A 20,034-nucleotide genomic window follows, 5' to 3' on the forward strand; every position below is an offset into this window, starting at 1 on the left:
CAGATATGGACATACTGATTTGAGTTATAATGTAGGAGATTTTGTATATGTGATGGCATAGGGACAAGTTGGATTCTGCTGTGATTATTATACTATAATTAGATTTTTAATGGAATTAGAATTTTTAAAAAATCTGAATTCAAATCAGAGTAGTATAGAGTTGATTTTTACAAAAGTTCTTAGATTTATGTGACAAAATGGTGATTTATTGATTGTGTACTTCAAAGAAAGTTTGTTTTATAATATTTAAAAATGATTGTCTAATGTCTGACATTTTAAAAAATAAATTTTGCATTAGAGCCTCTGTGAAACTTTCTTTTGCTCAGGGTTTGGGTTTGTCTGGTCCTCAGGGCACTCCATGGGGCTGCCCCCAAATCTCCTCAACAGGTGAGCAAGTGTCCACTCCTGGCTTGACTACAAAAGGTGGACCAGGGCAGCAGCCCTCAACAGGCCTCTATCTATAGTGCAGACAAGAGACCATGGAAGGGACCTTGGGCCAAGGCATTGAAGGACAGATGCTCAGCAGCACTTTAGGTTAGATAAAGAAGGATATTTCCTTAGTGTGGATTGCTGCCTTTAGTAAAAACATGTCCATTTGCCATTCACTCCACCAGTTGTGAAGAGACTGCTGGGATAGAAGAAATCATGTGGATGAGCAGGTAGGAGAACAGAATGGAAAAACAAAGTGGTTTGAGAAAGCAGTTAAATGTCTGGCAGAGAAACTAAAGAAAACAGGACAATTAGATAAGCTTGAGAAAGCCATCACCACTCAAAATTGTAATACTAAATGTCTTACCATACCAAGCACTTGCTCTGAAATTCAGAAACTGAGGACACCCATTGTGAGAGATCAGTGGGATAAGACAGGCCTTCACAGCTTCTTTGAGCAAACCAGGTCTCCTGATGGTTGTCTTCAAGTATCCCATTGAAAAGGACAGCAGCATTTATGTGTCGCTGACCGTGGTACTGGCCTGATCTTCACAGGCATCATGAAACCAAAGCAATTGTAAACTGTGAATGTGCTTTTAATCTTTAAAAAGATCTGAAGTATGTTTACACTTTACTATTACCAGAGATTTGAGACACAAGTTTTGCTTCCAGTATTGAAATCCTAATAGAACTGTCACCTCTAGATGATTATACCTGCTCCATTCCTGGAAATACTAATTTCCCAGTGAGAACCGAGCCACAGAGTAATTACACCCCAGAAACTCCATCTCCTGGATGTATCATGGAAATTGGAAAAAACATGATCAACAGATGAACGGATATAGGATCTCCAGCAGAACTATCTCCTACTACTTTCTCTGTGTTAACCATAGTTTGAATTTGCAGCCAGTTACTCATTTTGGGTGTTCAGTAGCATATTATGAATTAAACCGGAGGGTTGGAGAGAATTTTCAGGCATCACTGCTCTCACTCAGTGTAGATGGCTTCACAGATCCATCAAACCCAGAAAGGTTCTGCATAGGGTTATTCTCTAATATCAACCAAAATGTGACTGTAGAAATGACAAGAAGACATATAGGAAGAGGAGTGTGCTTATATTAGATAGGTGGGGAATTTTTCACCGAGTGCCTAAAGTGATGCTGTAGTCATTTGCAGAGCCCCAAGTATCCTCAGAGATAGAGCTAGCACCCTGCAACAGCGTAAAATTCCACCAGGCTGCAGTCTGAAGATCTTCACTAACCAGGAATTTGCTGCTCTTCCCGCAGTGTGCTAATCAGAGTTGTGAAGCTGTGCATCAACTAGGATGTGCATCCTAAGAATGAGCTTTGTGAAATACTAGGAAGCAGAATACAGAAGGCACATGGTAACGAACACTCACCAGATTGTGTTTGGGAATGACTGCATAAGAAGGTTTCCAGAAGGAACTGTCCTCTACAAAGATGCCATGAATGTGATGGTTCAGAGGGAGACTTTATCTTATGCAAGGTCAGGCCTTAAACAGTATGGATTCCTCCTTTTATCCCTTGAGAAAGGGCGGCCTAGCCTCAGATAATATGTAAACAACCTCTAAAGTAGATTGGGATGAAAAACAGAGGGCGTGCTTTGTCTGCTTTTGCCTGAGAACTGAATAAATGCAGCCTGCAAGGGCAAGAGCTTGCCCTTAGCCCTAGAGGCTTTGGGACCCCCACTGTGTGTTCATTCATTCATAGCCAAGCAGCACCAACGGGATTGAACTTCATCTGAATGGACCTCTACAGTGGTTGGACAAAGTATTAGCTCACATATGATCCCTTTGTTACAGAGAACTTGGTTCTTGTCTCACAGAGTCAAAGAACGAATCTTGAGGACACAGGAGTGTGAGTAAAGTATAGAAGCTTATTAAGTAAAGATACAGAGAAAGCTCTTATTAGTGAGAGGGGTCCCCACAATGTTGCCACTGAGGGCTTGTAGGGTTGGTCTTTTACTGAAAGCCTGATCAGGGAACCTAAATCCTTTTAAAATATCCCTTGATATCACCATTGAGTAAGGACTAGTGATAACATCCTTAATGGCTTCTTCCTTTTTAGAGTCTGATGATTTTTTTGGTTACAGTAGGTGTTAGAACAAGACACCCTCCTCACCCACACCTTAGGGCAGTGTGGTCTGGCTTGTTCTCTTATCTCTGGTTTCCAGACACCTCAGCATTTTGGGGATTTTTGTGAGCCTGCTTCCATGGCTGCCTACCTAGCCCTGCCTAGCCTCATCTGTCCCTAACTCACCTTCAGGTGTGTTGCTTAAGCATGTCATCAAGCTTTGTTGCCAATCAAGTCCCATCAAAAGGCTAAATGTAACAACTCTTTTGTCATAGTGTTTGTCATAGCCCCATGGGCTGTTTACTGTCTAAAAACTTAAAAGAGGAAAAAACACTTAAAGTCCCACCAATTGAAGTACCTTGTAGAATAGGTTTTCTGCGTTTGAATATTAAATGGGAAAATTCACTTCTGGAAATACTTTCTTGTACAGGAGGAAGAGGAGATTTTAAAGACACGCTGATGTCTTCTTGGGCATTGTGGAGGCTGAGAAAATTAAGGCCATTTCACCTCAAGTTCAGCATTAGCACAAGTACAGACATCTCAGCCCCCCCCCCACCCCGTGCTTAATGCCCTTGAAAGCCCCATATCAGAATGTAAACAGACTTGAGAAATTCCTCCACCCCTTCTGGAGGTCCCCTAGACCAGCCGATAAAACTAAGCTGGAAACCACCTTGGGGTCCAAGTCCCTGCTCCGTTGTGTTGGGTGTACTTGGACCCAAGCTTGAGCTTGTAAATAAACGCTCGTGTACTTGCATCGGTGTGGGCTCCTCGGTGGTTTCTCGGATTTGCAATCTTGGGCACAACACCTTTTACCAAAAATAATTTTTTTTTTGGAGGGGGCAGATAAAAATAAAATAATAAAACAAAACAAAATAAAATAAAATAAAATAAAATAAAATAAAATAAAACAAAACAAAACAAAATAAAATAATAACATCTTCCAACAAGAGAATTCTATCAGTCTTCAAGCAAAACAAAACCACTAATCTATTAATCTATTATAGTAATCTATTTACTGTGTTAAGTGGTCACACTTGTAAAAAATAATAATGCAAATATATTGATATTTTAGAAAACAAAAAAAATTCAAATTAGAAATTAGAAAATAAGGCATTTCATCTGGCTGTCTTACTGATTACTTACTGCCAATAAGAATTTTCCCTGCTATTGAAGTCTGCCTGACTTTGCCTGTAGAGAGTTTATACAAATTTATACATTTGCAATCTTTCCATCTAAAAAACAAAAATAAAAATCTGTAAGATGACAAATATATTATTTTCTCTTAAATCAAATTTCTTCTCATAGTTTTAGAATTATGTACCAGTTTGGTATTTAAAGTGAGACACATTTAGAAGCATCAACTGTAGCCTACATTTTATTTTTGGCCTATAGTTCCTATTTCCTGTTATCTTAAGAAAGTGTTGAATGATACACATATCTGATAGTTGCCCTTTGATAGCTGTGAGCAGAATCAATGTTGTGAAAGTAGGGGAACTAATAGATTGTTATTAAATTTTTCATTCTGTTATTGGGTGTTTATTAGATTAGTTATCATGAGAAATGTTTAACAGTTTGCCCAAGCCTGAGGCAGCTCATAGATATCTTTTATTGAAGTCTTATAACATATATCTAAATTAATTTTATTCAAAATCTATTCATTCACCACCTTTTGTATGACCATTTATTTTAATCAGGAGCTAAAAATATCTTTGAAAAAGAGTGGTTTTCTCACTCCCATCCTCAGTACCACCATGTGGTTTAAGAGATAAATTTTCAATACAATACCTTTAAAAATATATGATTTTGGCTTAGTAATCAGAAATTATAGTTTTAAAGTTTAGCCAAAGAATTGGAATATATTAAGAAATCGAGGTAATAATTGCCCCTCTGAGACTTTATATGAGACACCTCCGAAATATGAATATATTTTTATTTTTATTTATTTTTATTTTTTTTATATGAATATATATATTTTTAATTTTTATTTATTTATGATAGTCACAGAGAGAGAGAGAGAGGCAGAGACATAGGCAGAGGGAGAAGCAGGCTCCATGCACCGGGAGCCTGATGTGGGATTCGATCCCGGGTCTCCAGGATCGCGCCCTGGGCCAAAGGCAAGCGCCAAACCACTGCGCCACCCAGGGATCCCTTTTTTTTTTTTTAATTTTTATTTATTTATGATTGAATATATTTTTAATAGAGGTTCAATGCACAAAACAATCTAAAATGTGTTATTTACCATTAATCTGTTAATAAAAATTGAGGAAGTTGATTAATAACATTATAAACATGACCTTAATGAAACTAGAATTAAATAAAATATCCAATTAGTTGCATTAGCTTGCTAAAAGAAATTCTCCTGTGTGCCTTAGAAAATGTAAAAAATTGGAAACATTTGAATGGTATATTATGATTCTGTTGATGGTTTGAAATTTTAGTGGTAGTAAGAGTATAATCTGATCTGTGTGACCACTCTATTGGTCAGATCTTGTACATGATACCATTCTCCTTGCAGATGAAGTTGAAAATGAATGTCCGAAATGATGCATTTGATTTTCAGTGCAAGACATCAGAAGGCTAGTAGCTACTATATCCTAATAGCTGTACTCCAAATATTGAAAGGAAATTCCACATTACCACATTCTGTACAGTATCCAGAACAAGCAAAATATATGATTTATGCACATTTATAACGTAATCCAAATAAGACTATTTCTCCACTGATACATGGAGTTTACCGTGGTTAGTTTGGAACAGTAAGTTTATTTAAAGGATTTACTTTTTAATTTCCACTTATAAAGCTAGGGAACATATTTATGTAATGTATCACCAATAGTGCCTTCACAATCTAGCTAATCTGTACTGTGCTTTTTCTACTCTGTCATTCTTGTACCTTGTACCTTATGTTGACTACAAAGCAAGGGTGTATACTTGTCCTCTGCAACTTCCCTGAATGTTTTGTCAATAAGAATGTTATTCAAAATTTAGGAAAATGATAATCTCCTAAGACGTGAAATTGCAGTATGCTTATTTGTTACTATATTTTAGGTTGTATCTTTCTTAGAAGTCTCTTGCATATATGACAGAAGGGGGACAAATTATAACAATCATTTTGAGTATGTATTTCCTTTCCAAAGATATTTTCCATTTTCAAGCACAGGAAAATATGCAGCATATTTCCAAAATCATACAGCAATAATTTGAAAAGGATTTTAATTTTGCAGTTTAAAGAAGTAGTGGATTTGGCTAAGATGGAATGTGCAACTAGATATAATACTTGTGTTTCTATCATTTAGTTCTATTATTTCCTTTAAACTCTGAAAATATATTATCCTTCTGTATCTTGTATGATCATGAAGAGCTCAACCAAGATGAACTGTAGCAGTGGACGAGTGTTAAAAATTGACCTTACCCAAAGAGAGATGAACTTTTGTCCTCATTTTCTAGAGGGTGATCTCTAACTACTTGGGATATCTTGCCTGATAAAATGCCTTTATCGGCCTGGGGGCCTGGGGACATGTCTGATAGTGTATACTGATATTTATTGTGGGAGCTTTGGACCTCTGGAGAGGCTAGACTTAGGTCAGCCATATGGGCATGTCTATATGACCAAAATCCAATTAAATTCTGGATACCATGGGGCACCTGGGTGGTGCAATTGGTTATGTGTCAGCCTTCAGCCCAGGTCATGATCTCAGGGTCCTGTCTGGAATCAAGCCCTGCATCAAGCTCCCTGCTAGACCAGAGTCTGCTTCTCCCTCTCTGCCCCTCAGCTCCTCCTCTCATACTCTATCTCTTTCAAATAAATCAAAATCTAAAACCAAACCAAAACAAAACAACTCTGGATACCAGGACTTGGGTAACTTTCCTTGTTGACATATTCCATGTATATTGTTAAACCTGAATCCTGGGAACTGTTACCATTGTTCACAGCTCCACTGGAAGAGAACTATTAGAAGTTTTAAACTTGGAAATGTCCTAGACTCTATCTCATGAACCTCTTCCTATGGCTGATTATAATTTGCATCTTTTCACTCTATTAGTTCCTGTGAATATAATAGCTTTTAGTGAGTTCTGTGAATCTTGAGTAAATTATCAAACTGGAAGGTGGTTTTGGGTACCCCCAGACTTGTAGTTCGTGTGAGAAGTGAAGATGGCTTTGGTGACTCTGAAACTTTGTATAATTAAATATTTATCTCTTTAAAATTTGGTTTTGGAGTGGAGTAGTAGTTAAGAACAAGTTTCTAAGGCAGTTGGTGTGGGTCTGGGCTAATAGAGAAGCTGACAAAATCTTGTGAAGATTACATAATTTAATGTTTTAAAGCACCGAGAAGAAGGATGCCTGGGTGGCTCAGAGGTTGAGCATCTGCCTTTGGCCCCACATCAGACTCCCTGCATGGAGCCTGTTTCTCTGTCTATGTCTATGCCTCTCTCTCTCTCTGTGTCTCTCATGGAAAAATAAATAAAATCTTAAAAAAAATAAGGCACTTAGAACAGTTCTTAAAGAAGATTAAGCACTGCATAAATATTAGCTCTTGTCTTAATTCTTTGACATAAATAAAATCCTTTAAGTAGGACTTTAATATAGCCAGTACTAGTTACAGAAATGTATACACAGTCAGTCACTGTTAAAATCTTAAGTGACTTTTGATTGACTTTGGCCAACTGCCATAGAGCCTGTACGCATCAGTCTCCTCCATTTACTCTAAATGAAGTGATTGCATTTTCAATTCATGGTAGTATGTTCTAGAATCTCCTTTCCTGTTGATGTGATCAAGTTTCTATTCTAGAACCTGCCAGCCACAGATCTGAGGAAATCTATTTTTCTGGATCTTTTCCTATGGTAATGAGCCAAACATTAGTATCTTCAACTAGGAGAGTTATTTTCTGTTCAACTTCTGAACATTCTCAGAAACTCATTTTTTATTCATATAAAATGATATATTGATTTAATCTGTAATCTATTTGTGCATGATAGGTGCACTGAATCTTCACTCCCACCTATTAATATCCTTAAAATGCTTGATAATCTTTACATGATGAATAAATTCAGTACTTAGAAATCTAATGATGCCTCCTGAAATCTTATTTATAAGAATGTCTTATGTATGGTTTACTTTGATTTATTTTGAAAAAAACATTTGCATAAATTTGTCTTTTAATGATAATGCTTATTAGCCTTTTCTTTTTCTTTTTATTTAAATATTTTACTTATTTATTCATGAGAGACACAGAGAGAGAGAGAGAGAGAGAGAGAGAGAGAAAGAGAGAGAGGCAGAGACACAGGCAGAGGGAGAAACAGGCTCCATGCAGGGAGCTTGATGTGGGACTCGATCCTGGGTCTCCAGGATCACGCCCTGGGCTGAAGGCAGCACACTAAACTGCTGAGCCACCCGGGCTGCCCTAGTTTTTTCTTTAGGAAAACATCTTCATTGGTTTTATAAATCTTAATGTATATTTACCATATCACCAAAATTTTAATTTTCCATTTTTAAAGTGAATTAATCCAGATGAGACACGTGACAAAAATTACTACATTTCCTGATTTCTTGCTAAGTTATTTTAAAATACATTTTTCTTCCTTAAACAACAATTAGCCCATATGGATATCAGTAGATTAAGTTTCAATTATTACTATTTTATTTAATATTGGTGATTGGGCAGCCTTCTCCTTCTGCCTGTCTCTGCCTCTCTTTCTCTCTGTGTCTCTCATGAGTAAATGAATAAAATCTTTTTAAAAAAGTATATATATATATATATATATATATATATATATATATATAGGATCATTTTCTTTTTATATTTGAAAAGCTAATGTTTCTAATGTCTTTTATATTCTAAAGCATAATGGGTGAAATGTTTTCTTAGGAGGAATATATTTATTAATTTGGAATGTGTTTAATGAATTATTAGCAAATTATTCCAAAAAAATAATCTATAGTTTGTTTTTAACAATACATCTGAATGCCTTAAGCTCATTTATATAAAGATGTGGTATATTTTCAATTATCTTTATTCTAGATCAGGAGTTGTCAAATTTTTCCTTTGAAGATAACCAGATAGTAATATTTATTTATTTATTTATTTATTTATTTATTTATTTATTTATTTATGAGAGAGAGAATATGTGCAGGGAGAGGGGCAAAGGGAGAGGGAGGAAACTAAGCGTACTCCCCACTGAGCATGGAGCCCAACCTGGGCCACAATCCCAAGACCCTGAGATCATGACCTGAGCCAAAAACAAGAGCCAGACATTTAATGGACTGAGCCACCCAGGTACCCCATAGGTGTCTGTTTCTTATGGTCTCTGTTGCAGCTACTCAGCTCTGGCATTGTAGTGCAAAAGCAACCATGGAAAATTTGAAAATAAAAGGATGTGACTGTAACCTAATAAAACTTTATTTAGAAGCAACAGATGGCCAGTGCATGGGCCATAGTTTACCAGTGTCTGTTGTAGATTAATAATATATACATGTACAAATTAGTAGACAGATTAAAGTTATCTGAATGTGAGAACACTAATAAACTTCACCATTTTTATTGCTAAAATGTTATGCCATCAAAAACATTTGATTTTTTAATATCAATTATGTAAACTAGACTAATAAAATATTTCAGGTTTTGTTTGTTTTGATTTTTGCTGTGCAAATTCAGAGTAAGGAAAGATTGAAAAGTAAGTGAACAGTGTTTTAGGGACATGTGGAACAATATTAAAAACTCTAACATATCTCATATCTGTAATCAGTTTCTCAGAGAGACACAGGGGCATAATTGAAAAAAGTGTCTGAAATTTTTGCAAAAGTATTGCTAGATACAAATTTAGAGATTTAAGAAGCTGAGCAAAACACAAGTAGAATAAAAACAAAGAAAACGACCTAGGCATCTTGTCAAGTCACTAAAATCAAAGTTAAAGAGAAAAATCAAGATGAATCCTCAGAGTAGCCAGAAAAAAATAGCATGTCTTGCACAAGGGGTTATGATTTGAACTATCATTGACTTCTTATCAGATACAACATAGGCTTGAAGACAATGGAATAATGTATTTTTTAAGTGCCACCGAAATTGATTTCTGCATCCACTGAGAATGTCTTTTATTTTTTTATTTTTATTTTTTTTTTTTTTGTTTGGAGTTACACAAAATTTTATTGAAGAAAGATTCCATTGCTAAAAATGTTTGGAAAATAATGCTCCATAAGAAAAGGTCTTTTAATTTGTTAATACAATGTTTAACATAATTTCATTTTCTAAAACAAATTGCTTGATACATTTCAATTCTTAAATTACTCTGCACAGTGGGAAAACTTCTACAAATTAGAGTACTGGAGATCTTCCAAAAAGATAACTTGTAAAAAATTGAAAAACTACACTAAAAACATCAGTCTATTTGCTTTAGACTCTTCTGATAGGCAGCTTTAAACAAGATTTCCATTCTTGAATTAGTAATGTACTTCATGAATATACTTATTGTTATAAATCTGAAAAGATGTTTTATCTTCCACATAACACAATTTAACATCTTCACACATCAACTGTGTTGTTTTAATAGCTTAGGCACATTTCAATAATTCTGGATTTTAATTTGTGATTTCATTACAAAACAGCTTGCACAAACCAAATTCAAACAATCTTTTTATTTAGAATTCCATCTGAAAATTCATTTCTGGGTTTTAGTTTTTCTTTAAAAAGAAGCAAACATTTAAAAGCATCACATGTTACTACTCTACAATTCATCTTGTTATGAACATTTTTAGTTCATGGGGAAATAAACCCATTACATTGATTAGGCACAGAACTCTGGCCAAAGACCAGAAATCAGGGCACAGCTGTGTGTTCAGGTAACAGAGGTCTGAATGGAGGGAGTCGTGCCTCAACCGTGGGCACTCCTATCTCTGCCCCCTCCAGAAGCTGTTAGTAAGTCTCAAATCAGTAAGAGATTGTATGTAACTTAGTTAAAAAAAAAAAAAAAAAACAAGCAAACAAACAACTACACCGGTTTTCTAAATTACACGGCAAAGCCCAAACAGATAAATATAATTGTAGTCTCACCATACAAAATTTGTGGTTTTGATATCCATGTCACAGGACCATATTATACGTGAGACAGAATTATATAATTTCTCTGATCATTTCAGAAATCTGGTTGGAAGAGATCTGTAACTATAAGATTTCACATTATAGCAATGTTTCAGTATTTCTCAAATTAGGGCGGTGAACAGAAATCACAGTACAAAATCCTTAATTCTTTTACCGGAAAAGCAATAGGTGCTACATATGAGAATCACTTATAGAACATCTATTTTCTTTTAAAAATGTAGATATAAAATATTAATTGCATAGGGATTTAAATATAAGGCCAAGAAGAATACAAAGTAAAGTTAAAAAATTATAGAAAGGGCACTATGGTGTCAAAAGATAGAATTTCATTCTATAGAGTAATAAATCTGAATTACTGTCTAATTTAAAAAAATCACAGTATGTTGCTATAACTAACAGTGAATGTTTCTTTAAGTCCAAACTGGAAACCAGTATTAGGACTTAGAAGAACACAACTAAAGCTTGTTGTCTAATCCTGATCAGTGTATTAGCACATCAGTGCCTGGTACGTACCTGATTAGTTATATAACCTACGTTTTGAAGTAATGTGTAGTTTACTACATGTTAACAGGTGTGAGAGCACATCATCACCGCATGCCGTTAAGTGATCTGCAGGCTTATCTGAGTGTAATTATTCAGTCTTTACAAGGTGCAAGATCCCACCCGGCTGAATCTTCATTCAGTGAACCAAAAACACTGTAGTTAACAAAACATAACAAAGTTCTACCGTTGAAAACTAAGTGTACATGAACCAGAGAATTAGTTCCTGACATCAGTACATATATTGTCCTCAGCATTTTGGAAGGGAGTGAATGATGAGTCCAACTACGCTCTGTAGTTTAAGCTAATGGCTATCACCTGAAGACCCAGGTAGAAAGGTAAATTGTGGATCCACTTCTCATTGTAATGTTAGAGTGCAGTTTAAAGAGCAATTTCCAAATCTAAGAGGAGCTTAGTTAACTTACTGTTATATTGTATTGTTGTACTTATTGTATATAGTATTGTTATATTGAGTAGTGTGAAGAAAAACAAGAACTCCCAAAGGAATTATGTTAAGGAACATTTGGGAATACCCAAACCAACGTTTTAAATGAAAAGTGCATAAATACAGTAATACTACAAGTGTGTTAACTATGGAACAAAGATTTCTTTGGGAGCTAAACAATACTATTTTCCCACATTATTTACACATTATGAATTGTTCAGATACCACAAAGCACCATTTACAGTCTAAATTGCTTATGTCTGAAAGGTCTTTTGACTTCAATGCTACGCAGTTGAGGATCTACCTAGAAGTGTCAAGTCATCTTCAGTAAAACAGGATTTATCTTTACAATTCAGTTCTCTTTTCAGAAACAGCAAAGCAATTATTTTCATTTCACGATCTTGGCTGGTGTTTCAGATTCTGTGGACTGTCTTCCATCCGTCCAGGCTTCCCGGGTGCTCTTCAGAGCCAGGGTCTTCTGTTGATCAACCACAACATAATCTACTCTCTCATCAGCTACACTGCTGCCTGAGCCACTGCTCTTTTGCTTACGCGGTGGTGTGGATTTCCCAGAATCTAAATCCAGGTCTAGGTATTCCACTTGTTTGTCTCCTTTGGGCTTGACCATAGGACTGCTTCTTCCATCAAGACTGTTACTGCCAAAAAGATTCGAGTCTTCGCCGGACAGGTTTGGGTTCATGGGCACGTAATTCTCTTCACTGTCGTGGGAGTCGCTGCTGGACGTTGTGCTGTGCACTGAATCCGGTCGGGGAGACAAGGGAAACCTAGAGGAGTCTCGAGCAAAACTCCTAGTGATGGGAGATCTAACTGGGGCTTGTAGTTCTTCCCATTCTGGCAAAGGTTTTATTTCTAAAGGCGCTGGCTTGGCCTTTCTTCTTGTAGCAAAGTCACCTATGGTTTGTGAATCAGTTCGCTCTAAACCATGGGGTTTGGGTCTTAAAATTTTAGGACTTTGACCTTTCCTGTCAGGCTTGAGGTTCCTATCCACGGGAGGTGGTTCACAGTCTGCAACAGGAACTGGCCTTCGGGGAGGGGTCTTTGGGCTGGACCGGAAGCCCATGTGAGCAGGAGGAGGAACTTGCATTCCGAATGAAGAAAAATCAAATGTTCCTGGAGTCATTGGCACATAATTTGCTTCCTGAATTGGTTCCGTAAAACTGCTGGAATGTTGTCGTGGAGGAGAATTGGGATTCATTGGGACGTAATTTTCATCCAGTTCTTCACTTGATACACTTCCCACTGTCAATATATTTTTGATTTTAAAGTGGTTATGGAAGCCTTCAAGTGAACTAGACCTGTCACTTGGAAATGTTCGTGGGATATCATAGCAGTCTTGAGAACTACCATCTTTTCGCAATTTGTTCAAATCCACAGTGGAAATGGTATTACTACGTGATGGTGGCATCCCTGCTGTAGGGATACAGTAACTACTGTCAGTATCTGAGGCCGTGCGTGTGATACTGCACGTTTCCACAGGAGATCGGTCATGAGCTGGATGTGGTTTCGGTGGCAGAGGAGGAGGAAGATCTGGAATAGTGTCTAGCTTTGACGTCTGTCCCAAAGTTCCTTCTGGAAATGTTCGTGGAATCTGGTAAGTATTACCAGGTGTTGGAGGAATGTCATAACTAATAGATACATGCCTCATTTGAGTCTCTACACTTGATGTCCCAGATGGGGTATTAAAAACATAGAGTTCTCCATCTGCCTCGGTACTGGATGGAGACACCTTTGGTAAAACATCGTGGGAGTAGCTCCTGGGCAGGTTATAAAGGCTGGAGTCTACAGAAACAGAGGCAGCACGAGACGGTGGAGAGTCATACATCATTTGCTGCTGAAAAAAGCCATTCACTCCATGTTTGCTCTGGGAGGAAGCAGGATTTTTATGAGAAGGGACGTTATCATTGCAGTCTGTTTCAGAAGAGGTGGATTTTGCAGAATCAGCATGTGTTTGCAATGGAATCGTTTTGCTTTCAAAATCTTCTAGTAGTAGGTATTCCTCTCCTTCTTCAGAAACAAAAGATGACCCTTGGCTGGTGGGTTCAGGCTTCTTGCTTTGACAGTTGATTAGCAAGAGGTAGTCTTGAGGATCCTCCTGGATGCCAAGAGTTTCTAGGTGTGGTGGTAGGTTAATTAGCTGATACGGAGGAGGTGGAACACTGGAGGATGAATCCACCTGGGTGGATGGTGGCGCTGTATTTACAGCTAAAGGTAAATCAGCTGGAGCTTGTATGGAGCTGCCAGGTGGCTTCACAGGATCTTCTTCTGTAGGATTAAACCCACAGATGTCACAAATACAACGAACCCACTTATTCATCTCTTCCTCACTGTCTGCTACCAAGTAGAAAATTCGGTCAATGGTGTTGATATCAAAAATGTAGCTGTTTTCAAACTCTTTTTTGTTAAACGTCAATCCAGCATCAACTTGTTGACATAAATTTAAATCAATAATACGGATAGGCTTCTTGGCATGATCATTTTTGTAGTATTCCAAGACATCTGGATCTCCAGTTAAGCGACCACTGCGTAACACAAACCATCTCCTCTTCCATGCGTAGCGCTTCAGCTTCTTCTCCGGCGGGGACTTGCGGAGCCAGCCGGAGCAGACCACCTCGCCGCCGCTCATGGTGCGCGCCGCCCGCAGGACCTCGGCGGCCCGAGGCGGCGGGGCGGGCGGGGCGCGTGCGGGGCGGGGGTGGGGGCCGGGGCCGCGGGGCCGGGGCTGCGGGGCCTCGTCAGCGCGCCCGTCCCGCCGGCGCCCAGGGCGCTCCTGCCCGCGGACCCGGGCTCGGCCGCGCGCGCTCCGCCCCCGGAACGGGCCTCCCCGGGCGCCGGCCCAGGACGCCGCCGCCCGCGCTCCCCCGCGCCCGCGGCCCGGCCCCAGCGGCGCCCCCCGGCTCGGCCCCCGGCTCGGCTGCGCCCGGCGTCGGGAGGCCGAGAATGTCTTTTAAAAATGAAATTGATATAAAGATGTTTTCAAGTAGAAGAAACAAAGATAATTTTTTTTCCAGAAAACCTGTACTTTAAGAAATGCTAAAAGAATTTTTTTTAATGAAGGATAAAAAGATAATAAAATAAAAAAATAAGGATAAGATGAAGAATACTGATATGAAATGAAAACTTGAATCTAGAAGAAATAATAACAAAAAATTGTGAATAAAATATATTTTCCTCTCAATATGTTTTAAATATTTTATTTATTTATTTATTTATTTATTTATTTATTTATTTATTTATTCATGACACACACACACACACACACACACACAGAGGTAGAGATACAGGCAGAGGGAGAAGCAGGCTCCATGCAGGGAGCCCAACCATGGGACTCTATCTCGGGACTCCAGGATCATGTCCCTGGGCTGAAGGCAGACGCTAAGCCAATGAGCCATCCAGGGATCCCCTGCTCTTAAGATTTTTAATGATATATAACTGTTTTGAGGTAAAATTATATTACTGTCTTGTGAGGTTTAGAACGTATGTAGTCATAACACATGTATATATAACAAGTAGAGTATAATGGACTTGAGGTAGGTAAATTGTTATATATAGTCACAAAGTTTCCACATTTTCTGTTCAATGTAAATATGTTATTTCTTGTGGACTACAAAAACCTATGGAAGCATATTTTAGTCCATAGGGTAGGCACCAAAAATTTGTGCAAATATTTTTATCTAAAATGTTCTCAGGTTAACTAAAATGAAAGTCTAAAAGTATTCCCAGTAGTTCAGAAGAAGTCAAGAAAATGAGACAAAAAAGATAATGACAAGCAATAAAATAAAATAAGATTCTAAAATTAAATCTAATCTCATCAATAATTGAACTAAGTAGGGATCCCTGGGTGGCGCAGCGGTTTGGCGCCTGCCTTTGGCTCAGGGCGCGATCCTGGAGACCCGGGATCGAATCCCACTTCGGGCTCCCGGTGCATGGAGCCTGCTTCTCCCTCTGCCTCTGTCTCTGCCTCTCTCTCTCTCTCTCCCTCTCTGTGACTATCGTAAATAAAAAAAATAAAAAAAAAATTTAATTGAACTAAGTAGTAATGAACTAAACATACCAATTAAATGTAATGATGACAGAATGGAGAAGTATAATTCTGCAAATGATGCATTTTTTTTTATTTTTTCAAATGATGCATTTTAAATAAAATGGTATGGAGATGTTGAAAGTAATTGGATAGAAAAATACATACCAACCCAAAGTATAAGAAGCTTAAGTAGACTGTGTATACTAGAATAATATGGGAAAAAAGTAGATTTCATGACAACTATAAATTGCAAGAGATAAAGAGCAGTATTTCATAATGGTGAAAGGTGAAATATTTGGAAATATCAAACAATTAAAAATATATATGTTCAAATAATAGAGCTTCTAAGTTTGTGAAACAAGAATTGATAGATACGGAGATCTACAATATATCATAAGCAGATCGTGCGATATTGAATTTGCCTTTCAGAAATTGATAAACACAACCAGGGGTGAAAAAACAAGGGAAACATAGAAACTCTGAGAAAAACTCTGTCAATCACTTGGAATTGATTGTGATCTACAGAATATTGAACCTAACAACTTCATGATATGCAATCATTTCAATTAGACATGGTACATTCAGCAAGATGCATTACTTGATGAAAGTTAAAGCAAATGTTAAGTAATTTAAAAAGCTAAATATTTTACAGAGTTAGTTGTAGAAATAAAGTGCGATTACAGTAATCAATAACATGTCTCTTAAAACTACAAATTTTGTTAAGTTTAACTATACACATAAATAATTCAGAAATCAAAGATCCCTCTCTCACCTGTATGCACATCTACAGAAAGATACACAAGATGAATATATTTTGATCTAGAAGGCATAACATATCAAAATCTATATGATACAGATATTAAAATAGTTGAGTAAATTTATAGTTCTAAAATTTATGTTAGGAATATTTGGAAGGAAGTGTATAGTGTTACACACTAGACTACTCATTGTATGATCCATTTAGGGGAGTTGGTAGAGGAAGCCAGGTGAGCATGTGCCAGAAAACAATCAGTATTATTGTTTTCTCTGGGTAAATGGATACAGGAATTGAAAGCGAAGGGGCATGAAGGCAATTTCTGTAGCCGTGATGGTGTTCTCTCTCTTGTTTGGGATTTCAATTGCAAATGGTATATTTATGAAGATTGACTATACCTCAAACAATCAAGGAAGATTCATAATAAAAAAATCAATATTAGACAGAGCATTCTCTGATCACAATACAATAAAATTAGAAATCCATAACAAAAATCAAATTGAAATTAAAACCTTGTTATTAATCAACTGTTGGGCCTAAAGGAAAATACTAAAATTTCAGAACATTTTGGAAATAGTCAAAGAAAAGCAACTGGAAGTTATAGCATAACCAAGTTATGAGAAAAATTATAGTAAATAGATTTATATTAAAAAGATAAAAAGAAAAAATGAAATTAAATATGTAATGAATAAAGCTAGGAAAAGAATTTAAACCAATAGTAAATGAATATATCCAATTCAGATTTCCTTCAATAGAGATTAATTGAATAAATTCTATGTACCCAATGTAAGGCTATGAAGCCTAACAAGGAATGAAAATAAGCTATAAGCATTGATATTGATATATTTTTAAATAAATAAGGTGGACAATGTGTGAAAGTATGCTTCCGTTTTATCTAAGAAAGGATGGATGACACAAGTATGCATGTGTGTATTAAAAACAATTACACAAACATAAGCCAATAAATTAAAATAAAAAGGGTACACATGTGTAAGTAGAGACAGAGAACAGAGTAAAGAGCACATAAAGAAAACTCACATTTCTAAATTGAACTCAATAAAAAAAAAGAAAAAGAAAAAATAAATGAACACAGATCTCAAAAGTAAAAAAAAAGAAAAGTTAAAAAAAGAAAAAGAAAAGTTGCATTTCTGTTTTTATACAGATTTTCCACAATTTTAAAACCAAATCATATAAAAAAGCAAATCCGAAAGAGTTAAATATCAGGAACATAACAGGGATGTCCACTCTCACCACTGTTGTTCAACACAGTACTGCAAGTTCTAGCCTCAACAAAAGAAATAAAAGGCCTCCAAATTGACAAAGAAGTCAAATTCTCACTCTTCCTGGATGACATGATACTGTATGTTAAAGTTTCAAAAGACTCCATCCAAAAATTGCTAGAATTATTACAGGAATTCAGCAAAGTCACAGGATATAAAATCAATGCACAGAAGTCAGTTACATTTATAGACACTAGCAATGAGGCAGAAGAAAGAGAAATCAAGGACTTAATTCCATTTACAATGGCACCAAAATCCTTAAGATACCTAGGAATATCTAACCAGAGAGGTAAAGGAGCTGTACTCTGAGAACTATAGAACACTCATGAAAGAAATTGAGAAAGACACAAGGAAATGGAAAAACATTTTGTGCTCAAGAATTGGTAGAACAAATATTGTTAAAATGTCTGTGCTACCCAAAGCAATCTACACACACAATGTGGTCCCTATCAAATAACCTCAACATTTTTCACAGAGCTGGAACAAATAATCTTAAAATTTGTATGGAAAGAGAAAAGACTCCAAAAAGCCAAAGGAATGTTGAAAAAGAAAACTAAAGCACGATGCATCACAATTCTGGACTTCAAGGTGTATTACAAAGCTATAATCATCAAGACAGTACCACAGTGTAGTACTGGCACAGAAACAGACACGTAGATCAATGGACCACAATAGAGAACCCAGAAATGGACACAACTATATGGTCAACTAATCTTTGACAGAGCAGAAAAGAATATCCAATGGAAAAAAGGCAATCTCTTCAACAAATGGTACTGGGAAAACTGGAGAGCCACGTGCAGAAGAATAAAACTGGACCTCTTTCTTTCTTTTATTTTTTTTAAGATTTATTTATTAATTAATGAGAGAGAGAGAGGCAGAGACAGGCAGTGGAAGAAGCAGGCTCTTTGCAGGAGACCTATGTGGGACTCAATTCCGGATCCTGGAATCATGACCTGAGCTAAAGGCAGACGCTCAACTGCTGAGCCACTCAGGTATCCAGGACCACTTTCTTACAGCATATACAAAAATAAACTCAAAATGGATGAAACACCTAAATGTGAGACAGAAACCCATCAAAATTGTAGAGGAGAACAGAGGCAGCAACCTCTTTGACCACGGCCACAGCAACTTCTTACTAGACATGTTGCCAGAAGCAAGGGAAACAAAAGCAAAAAAGAACTATTGGGCCTTCATCAAGATAAAAAACAAAGAAAAAACAAAAAACAAAAAACAAAAAACAAAACAAAACAAAAACAAAACTTTTGCACAGCAAAGGAAACAGTCAACAAAACTATAAGCCAACCTAAGGAATGGGAGAGGTATCTGCAAATATCTTATGAAATAAAGGGATAGTATCCAAAATCTATAAAGAACCTATCCAGCTCAACACCCAAAAAACCAAAAAAATCCAGTGAAGAAATGGGTGGAAGAAATGAACAACATTTCTCCAAATGAGACATACAAAAATGGTCAGCAGACATATGAAAAAATGCTCAACATCACTCGGCATCCGGGAAATCCAAATCAAAAGCAAAATGAGATATCATTTACATCAGTCAGAATAGCTAAAATTAATAAACTCAGGAAACAACATATGTTGGCAAGAATGTAGGGAAAGGGGAACCCTCTTCCACTGTTGGTGGGAATGAAAACTGGTGCAGCTGCTCTGGAAAACAGTAATGGAGTTTCCTCAAAAAGTCAAAAATAGAATTATCCTACAACCTGTTATTTGCTCTATAGGTATTTATCCAAAGGATACAAGCATAGTGATTCCAAGGCACACATGCACCCCAATGCTTATAACAGCAATATCCACAATAGCTGAAATATGGAGAGAGACCAGATTTCCATTGAAAGATGAATAGAGAGATGCCTGGGTGATTCAGTGGTTGAGCATCTGCCTTTGGCTCAGGGCATGATCCCCAAGTCATGAGATGAAGTCCCGTGTTGGGCTCCCTGCATGGAGCCTGCGTCTCCACCTCTCTGTGTCTATCATGAATAAATAAATAAAATCTTGAAAATAAAAAGAAAAATGAATAGATAAAATATAGTATACATATGCAATGGAGTATTACTTAGCTATCAAAAAGAATGAAATCTTGTCATTTAAGCGATGTGGATGGCACTAAAGGGTATTAAGCTAAGTGAAATAAGTCAGTCAGAGAAAGACAAATATCATATGGTTTCACTCATATGTAGAAATTAAGAAACAAAATAGCTGAAAGTAGGGCAGGGGAAGGAAAAGTTTTAAAAGATGAAAACAAAGGAGGAGACAAACCGTAAGAGACTCTTAACTATGGGAAACAAACTGAGGGTTGCTGGAGGGGTGGTGAGTGGGGGGATGGGATAACTGGGTG

At 36.9% G+C, this 20,034-nt stretch overlaps 1 long non-coding RNA gene and 2 pseudogenes across 3 annotated transcripts in view; 2 read left to right on the top strand and 1 right to left on the bottom strand.

Moving 5' to 3' along the window:
- Window positions 1–20,034, top strand: part of LOC140596575 (uncharacterized) — a 94,981-nt gene that overhangs the window by 9,691 nt on the left and 65,256 nt on the right. The gene's annotated exons all lie outside the window — the stretch shown is intronic.
- Window positions 480–2,137, top strand: LOC112911889 (mothers against decapentaplegic homolog 2 pseudogene; annotated as a pseudogene).
- Window positions 9,694–14,260, bottom strand: LOC140596586 (GRB2-associated-binding protein 1 pseudogene; annotated as a pseudogene).

This window comes from Vulpes vulpes, unplaced genomic scaffold, assembly GCF_048418805.1.
Source record: "Vulpes vulpes isolate BD-2025 unplaced genomic scaffold, VulVul3 Bu000000738, whole genome shotgun sequence".
NCBI classification, from domain to species: domain Eukaryota; kingdom Metazoa; phylum Chordata; class Mammalia; order Carnivora; family Canidae; genus Vulpes; species Vulpes vulpes.